Source organism: Sminthopsis crassicaudata, chromosome 1 (assembly GCF_048593235.1).
Source record: "Sminthopsis crassicaudata isolate SCR6 chromosome 1, ASM4859323v1, whole genome shotgun sequence".
NCBI classification, from domain to species: Eukaryota; Metazoa; Chordata; class Mammalia; order Dasyuromorphia; family Dasyuridae; genus Sminthopsis; species Sminthopsis crassicaudata.
In genome coordinates, this window is record NC_133617.1 from 364,614,306 (window position 1) to 364,623,470 (window position 9,165).

Below are 9,165 nucleotides of genomic sequence, written 5' to 3' on the forward strand. Positions count from 1 at the left end.
TTTTTGGTGTTCCATTTCCCTCCTATAATTTTTCTTACTACTTTCTTACTTTTATATTTAGTACAATTCCATTGGCCCTTTAGCCTTCAATTTTTATCTTTTTGATATGTGATTTCTTTGAAACATTTTGTCGTTGTTGTTTCTTCCGGATCTATTTATTTATGGCCTAAATATTGAAAAAAATTAAGGGACATCCATCTAAATACTGCTTTTTCCCAGTTGTTTATTTGTTTCTTTCTAGATGGGCCCTAAATAACCATTTGGGACAAAATAGGGATAATTTTTGCTTAAAAATACCATCATGTAGACATGACCAAGGAATTAGTTGCAAAACTAATGTAAGTCACAATTTTTTAATATTTCTTCCTCTGCACAATGGAAATACTAATACTTGAATTCTTAATTTTACAGGGCTTGTGGAAAAAATGGACTTTGTAAATCTCTAAGGATTGTGTTCATGTTGTTAATATTATTATCTGTAATTTTAACTTTGGGAAATTTTAACTTTCTTAACACAGATTTATCAGTAAAATGTAAGTTCTCATTAAAATGTACATTCCTTGAGGAAATTTTCCTCCTTTTTGTTTTTGTATCTTCAAAACTTAATATAGTATCTAACAAATTGTGAGTAATAAATACTCATTTAACTAAAGTCAAAACAGTACAGTGGGTAATAAAGAGGGATTAGGGTTTCCCTTGAAAGATGAGGAAAACAGACCCAGAAACTTAAAGTATTTGGCCAGAATTATGCAAGCAGGCTATTCTGTGATTTTCTATCAAATTTCTCTTGAGGTTAAAACAAAACTAGTAAGGCTTAATTATCCAGAGACATGTTTTTCTTTTTCTCTTTTCTGTCCTCTACCCCAGAATGCCCAAGTTTTTTAAGTTCCATATTCTAGGTTCAGAAGTAAAAGAAAAATCCCCCTTTTATTTTGCATTCTTATTTATGAAAAGTAAATGGGAACAGTTCAGATTCTGGAAAATTAAACCAGATTCCATGACATGTAGGGATTTTAGTCACCTTCTACCTGATTGTATTATGCAAATACAGACTGAGCTGATCTGGGTCTCATTCCAAACCATAATACCTCTCCTCACCTCCCCTCCTCACCCTAAATCCTCCTAGCATTTTCTAGGATCTCTCACCATTTTCAAAAATTAGACTGAAATAATGAAGCACTTTATGCGAATTATTCTGAAAATGCTATTAGTCATTCAAGAGCACTACCACTTCATCTCCATAGGGGTGGCATAGTATGATTAAATGGAGGTAGGGAGGAAGGAAGAATAAAAGTAGGCAACTACATCTCAGATTTTTAAAATTACTGAAAAGAAAGATTAACTGTTCTATGAATGTAGGAGCCTTCCAGGAGACCAAATAAGTCTTCTATAAACTGATTTGCCTTCTTGACTGCGATTTACCAGACTGACATCTAATTTGTTCTGAGCACAGTTGATGCCTCAGACACAATAGTGGATGACAGGCCACATAACCTCTCTTTCAGCTTTCATCTCATTTATTCCATTTGAAGTCGAGTTCCGACAAGAGAGCAGCACAGAATTAATATTACCTTGGATCAGCTCAGTCTCCAGAGGGAACAGCAAAAGCTTTTCTGGAAACAATAAACCCTTTAAACATGACAGGGGGAATGGGACCTTAGGAGATATTTGAAAGTATCTATTATTTTAAAAGAGGGGGGTGAAAGAAAAAGAAGAAAAAAACCTCATGGGTGACTGATTTTTCTCTCATAAAAAACAAAAAAGCAACTATGAATTGTTGCCAGTTATACATATACATATATATATATATATATATATATATATATATATATATATATATATATATATATATAATACACACACACACACACACACACACACACACACACACACACACACACATATATATATATATATATATATATATATATATATATAAATGTAAAGATCTGGACTGGGTTATAGTAAAAACCTCTATGTTCTCCTTTTCAGCAAACTCAAGAAAGGGAAAGGGAAAGATATCCCCATTTAGCCTTACTTGTTTTGGCTTTGAAATACCTATCATATTTTATCTCAAATGCTCTCTCAATAATCCCAATCACAAGTTTAATTTTTAAGGTCAAATTCAATTATTTCCATTTCCTTGTAAGATGAACATAAGAATTCTCAAGAAATTTTCAAAGAGGGTTTATATTGAAGAGTTTTCTTCACAGTCACAGAAGACAAAGTAGAGCAAATATTTCATAACAATAGTAATTATGTGTCCATTGAACTTTGGATTTCCCCCTTCCCTCCATTTATTTCATTACATGATGAACCAACACTTTTGCCATTTACTAGATATGTTCTACTGTTGTTTATTATTTGTATCTTATTATCTTTATATTTTCTCTTAAATCAACTAGGAGGTTTCAAAAACTGAGAACATGTTATCTACCTGTGCATATTTTAAAAGATAGCCATTAAAATGCCTCCCAAATAGAAAATGGGCAGTGAGCTAGTGAGGTAGAAGGGTCTACCTTCTGAGTTCAAATCTGGCCTCACAATTTTACTAGCTGTGTGACCCTGGGGAGGTCACTTAAGACTGGTTGTCTCAGTTTTCTCATCTGTAAAATGACTTAGAGAAGGAAATGGAAAAGTATTCCAGTATCTTTGCCAAGAAAATCGCAAATGGGGTCATGAAAGGTCACAAATAACTGAAAATGATGGAACAGCATGCATATATATATATATATATACACACACACATATACACATATATGTAGTGAGGATTTGTTGGTGGATTATCTTATTTCATTCTAACTTTATAGAGATAGATTGGAGAGCAATATCCATGTCTCTTCAATTCAACATTCACAGATATGAAAAATGACAAATATAGGAACTGACTTGGCTAGATTAGACACCTAGCCTCTGGCCCTACTATTGAGATGATACTGCAGTATAAATTCAAGAAAAGATAAATAGATCCAGAATAAGAAGGAACGTAGTAGTCATCTAGTTCAGCTCTGCATTTTACAAAAGGAGAAATTAAGGCACAGAAAGATTGATTGCCTGATGTCACTATGGTAGTAAATAGCAAAGCCAGGATTTGAACCCAGATCTATTGACACCCAAAACACCTGTTTCCATTGAACCATTTTGTCACCTTAAATTATTGTCCCCCTTGTTAATTGATTCCCAGTTATCTCATAAATGTCCTATAATGATCTCAGATTCAACAAATTCAAAATTGACTGATGGACAAAATATTAAAAATATAGCTAATATCTCTTCAAAACATCATTATTTCTCTTTGAGAGTATCATTACACTTCCAATATTTGCCTACATTCTAGATGTCACATAATCACTTCAAAATCAACAAACCCAAGATGGAATTAATGAATAAAATATTAAAAATGGAAACCGTGCTTTACCAAAAGTTTATTATTTCTATTTAGGGCACCACTATACTTCAATTATTAGATTTATATTTTTGGAATCATCCTTAATTTGATAGTCTTCATTACTATCCTCCTACATATATTGATAGACAAGTCATTTGGATTTTATTTTCATGAAATCTTTTGTGCCCTTCTCTTCTTACACATAGACATTTTTTTCCAATGTCTCATCACTTTTCACCTAAAATTATTGTAATAATTCCTTATTTCATTTTCCTGCTTCTATTTAAACTTCCCAACCCATCCTGTATAGCTGTCAATATATTTGTTTTCAAACATTAAGTTATCATATCATTCCCTTGCTCAATACATTTCCATGACTCTTCATTGCCACTAAGGTCAAATAAAAATTCCTTAGCATGGCATTTAAGGTTCCTGACAATCAGCCTACTTTTCCTTTTCAGATTTATTTCTTACTTTTCCAAAATTTTAATTTATCTAGATTCATTTTCTGTATTTCTTGCCAAATCTTGTTACCAGAAGCCTTTCCAAATATCTTTCATGTCCTCACCTTTATGTCTGAGAATCTCTTGCTTACTTCTAGGTTTACCTCAGATTCCACTTTAGGAAAGATTTTTCTGAGGCCTTTGACTATTGTACATGTCTTCCTCCCCAGCCAATTTTATTTCTCCAGATGGATATAATTCCATTAATAACTTCTTAAAAATTTTAAATTATTCTCCCTTAGGCACTCTATTGTGTGTGAAGCTTGTCCACTTGTTATCCTTTACATGTAATATTGTTTCCCATTTCTAAGCCCCTAGACAGTTGTCCTTGTATACTTCTGACTCATTTTTATTTCTGAAAATCACTTGTGTCCTTCAAGAACTAGCTCTGCATCATGTCCTATATGTATCCTTTCCTGATTCCCTTAGTGACAAATTTCTTCACTCTCATCCTCAAGAATTACATTATATTCATTTTGTATATATTTATTTCAGATTGTATGTTCCCTTAGGGAATGCAAGTTTCTTGAAAAGAGGAACAGTTCTATTTTTGTCTTTATCACTGGCCCCTGACTGAGTGATTAGCACATAACTAATCTATAGTAAATGTTCTATAATTGATTCTCACATTTGGGGATTTAATTTTTAGGAGTTTCAAATTCTCCTATCTCTAGCTTAGAACTCTTCATTTTATCCATAGGCATATCATGATTACCCCTCCCCTCAAAACTTTGTTCTAATTGATGTAAATTGTATCTACAATATTCCTCTGTGCTACCAAGTTAATTATCCTTTGGATGTGGAAGAAATTTTCCTCTTACCTTTGAAGCTTGAGAGAAAAAATATATTATTTAATTCTGGAGATGGAAATGAAGAAAATGAAAGAAATGGAGCCCAACAGATGTTGATTCAAGGATTTCAGATGCTTACACTGCCATCACTTGTAATTCTTAGTGATGGTTGTTTGCTTTTATTTAACTAAAGCCTTTATATTTATCTCTTTCATCTCAAAATTGGATTGATTAAAAAAAATTGTTGAAAATTCCAGTAAACTACAAAATCATATCTTGGAGATAAAAGGTACATACAAAGCTAATTTGTCCAAAAAAAAACTTATTGTCAATGAAAAGAAGAGAGGTTGGTGACAGAATTTATGTTCAGTTGTAATTATCTATAGATTAATAAATCTTGTCTCAAAAGTAAAGTGCTTTGCCCAGGGTCACAAAGCTATTTATATTCATAATTTAAGGATGAATTTAAACCTAGGTTTTCCTGACTTCAGGTCTAGTACTCTATAATAATGCCAGTTAACTCTTAACCTTCTGGAATTCACATTGTAGAATGATAACTAGCCTGGGTCAGTCCCCTTGAGAAAATACAAGAATCCTATACTTCAGAAAAAAAAATGGCCATTGAATATATTCTACATTTGTATTATGTTAAATAATTATTTATTTAAAATTATTAAATTTTAAAAATTACCCCACATGATTTATCTCTTATAATTATTTTAGCTTTGTAAACTGTATATTTGGACATTATCTCTATTTTCCAGATAAAGAGCCTAAGCTTCAGTTATATTAAGTGAGTTGATAACTGATACACAACTAATTTATTGCAGACATGCATCTAAGCCTAATGACAGTGGTATAATAGAATGCAAAGCCTGAAATCAGGAAGATTCAGCTTCCTAAGGTTAAATCTGATCTCAGACACTTACTAATTGTAGGATCCTGGATAAGTCACTTAATTCTGTTTGTCTTCAGTTGCTCATTTGCAAAATGAGATAAAGAAGGAAATAAATACTCCAATATCTATTGCCAAGATAACCCCAAATTGTAATAATTGAACAACAACAAGAGCAACACCAACAACAAACTTAGAACCTAACTCTCCTTAATCCTATGTCAATATTCCTTCTGTATCATCATTCCAAACCTTTCATTACCCATTTGCTCATAAAGCTAAGAGAAATGTTTTATACAAATGTATTCCCTCTTAACAATGCCTGAATGTCTTTATTAGATAGATCTTACCTCAGAAAAATTAATAAAATAATAAAAAAACAAGTGTTCAAAAATCCAACTTGTTAGATAAAAGTCAGGCAGAAAAACTTCAGGAGATGATATTTAACAAAAGTTTCTCAGAATCAAATTATAATATAACTACTTTGTAAATTCAGCGAGAGTATTAACTTTAAAATTACAAGTAATTAAAACTCAGATTGTGTTGCTATCATTAATAAGCCAAATGTCATTGAATTTGTCACTTCTGAGATTTGACTTCCTCATATGTAAGATTGTTCAAACAAAAATAGATAACTTCTAAAATTTCTTGAAATGCAGGCTATTTTATGATCATTTTCATTTAAAGTCCATAAAGTCCACTTATGATACTTTATGGATTTGGGGGTCCCTCCTTTACAATATGATTACAAGCCAGAATAAAGAGCTTTTGATCAAAAATCATTTTATAAAAAACACTTGAGAATATATCACTTCACTTGAGCTTCATAAAGGCTCCATTGGGCAATTATTATTAATTAGTTTTCAGGCTTCTAATTTGAGCTTCAGAGAGGCTGAGTTGACCACAATCATTTATCTAGATAGAGAAATGATAGTGAAATTCCTTTCTCCTGAGCCAGATTCTTGTAAGAACATAGGAATTTAATGCAGGTATATACTGTAGGCATCATCTACTTTAGTCTCAGCATTTTGTAGAAAATGAAAGAGATGCAGAAGGAAAATATGACCAATATAACATGATAAGTAGAAGAACCTTTTGATTTCATTAGATTAAGAAAAAAGAGAAAAAACCCTAAATCTTTTCAGAGTTTTCTTACATTATTGTGTTGCTGAGATTATCTTATAATATTTCTGTTATTTTGTATATAGTACATTTTATCTTGTGTCAGCTCATGGAAGTCTTTCTAGGTTTTGTTTTTTTTTTTTCGTGAGCATCTAGTCATCATTTCTTATAGCAGAATAGTAATCCTTCACATGTGAGACAGCCACCCTTACCCAAATAAAAATCAGAGATTCTCAAGGTAAAAAGCAAAAAGGGATTTATTATTATCTCATGAGAAAGGGCAACTCCCAAAAGACAAGATGTCAGTAGAGGAGTGCAAAGCACAAGCTGCAAGCACAGGATCATAAAGACCCTAACCAGAAATCCCCACTCCCCCCTCTGACCTTTACTTCTATTGGCTGGCAAGTTTTAATTTACCCAGAGACTAAATATCAACACCAGACACATTTTATCTATTGGTACTCAAATGCTAATGAAAAAGTGTGTGGAGAAAAACAGGAGGGAAATGTTTGTTTGTCTAAAATAATGGAACACCTAAAGCTTTTAACTATAACTGAACTTGTTATTGCAAAGTCTCAAGTCATAATGAGGCACACAAGTCAAGGCCACATTCATATGAGAGGTCTTTACTCAGTTTATCACATTCAATCCTTCCTCTTTATTATCAACCTTTGAAGTCCTCTCACACCATTCTTGATACACATTCTCAATTATTTTGTTCTCAGTCTCTAATCATTCTGGACATGGTTTGTTCTTTTTCTTTACTAGGGTTTATCCTTATTCTTTTAACACTTCAAGTTTAACTGGACCTCCCCCTCCAGATTGTTCACTGTTTACCATCCTGGTCAGTGATATCTTTACTACCCTTGTGATCAGCTATATTGCACAGAGGAGGGAGACAGGGAGTAGTATGATTCTACTTAAAGCTATTAGCAGGAACCAAAGAACCTGTTTCCACCAGTTGCCTCCATACCAAGACCATCAAAAGTATTAAATGATGAGGACTAGGTTTAAAATTGAACATGAGCCAATTTTCTGATGTCTTTGGCAATTTCTTTCAAATTTCTTTCTGTCCATTATAATAAATTTTCACACAGCCAGTGGATAGATTTAATTTCCCCTCAATTTCTATCTTCTATCTATCTATCTATCTTTCTATCTTTCTATCTATTTAGATGTAGTCTAATGTAGTCTAATACCATTCTATTCTGGAGTACTGCTTCTCTAGTCTGAGTTGCCTGGTCTGCTAACCAATCCTGTGTATTTGTCATCTACTTAGTAATTATTTTGACCATGGCCTAGAATCTAATGAACTTATTCAGCAATACAAATTAGAGTTCTGTACCCCCAACTCCCACCTGGAGCTATTTATTACCTCAATCATTTGTGTCCTCAGTAATTAGAGTAGGTAACTTCCTGTCAGCAACAACAGAAAAAGTAAAAGAAACAGACAGAGATGTGCTTTTAGCAACAGATAGATAACTAGGCCTAATATTCACTTATGTAGTTATTTAGGATATAATGCCTATATATTGTGCTTGAATTGTGCTCATAGTTTCAACTGACCACTTACCCTGATTATAGAAATTTCCTATAAGAGGAAAAATCAGGGATATGATTATAGTCAAAAACTTGGTCCTTCAGGCCTCAGCCTGAGAGCACAAAAATGACAGGATAAAGCATCCTGAACTCAGTTTGACTTTAGATAATTGTATGCAATAATAATTCCATCTTATAGCCAGACTCAGGAATAATCAGTTGGGTTCTTTGTCAAACCCACTGAGAAACTGAGTCGGAAGGAACCTCCCTTAATGGCGGGCCAAGTTTGCCTTCCCAACTTTTGCCTAGATATTAACATTTATGTATAATAATTCAGGATCACATTCCTCTGAGTAGCTTGTGGCATATTTCTTGCAGATGGTGGATTACTAATTTGATTTTCCATCACACAATCATACCTTTATTCAAAACTAACATTACTACAGTCTAAAAAGGTTTTATTTCAAATAGCAAATCTCATTAATCACAGTTGCAGGTGAATTTTGCTCTCTTAGGATCACATATCCTAAATAAGTATTAACTATAATTTTATATTGATAAAAGTAAGCGATTCATCCCAGAAAGTTCACAGCTTATCTTCATATCTAAGTAGATGGGTTTTAAATTCAACATTACACAAATCATTTTATTTTTAAGATTTATTTTTAAGATTTATTGAATAACCAATTTGTATTAAAGTATGCTCAGGCATTAACCGTGTTGAAAGGGACAAAATATAGACCACTGCTCTCAGAATCACCATAAACAATAGGAACAGCTTTAAAACAACTTAAAACAATCAATTAAATATTCTATACGGAATATAGGATATATTATCCTAATTTCACATTAAAGAACCCTATCAGAATTAACACTAATAATTTCATCATCCTAAAAACAAAAGTTAATTCAATTTTCTTCAATCAA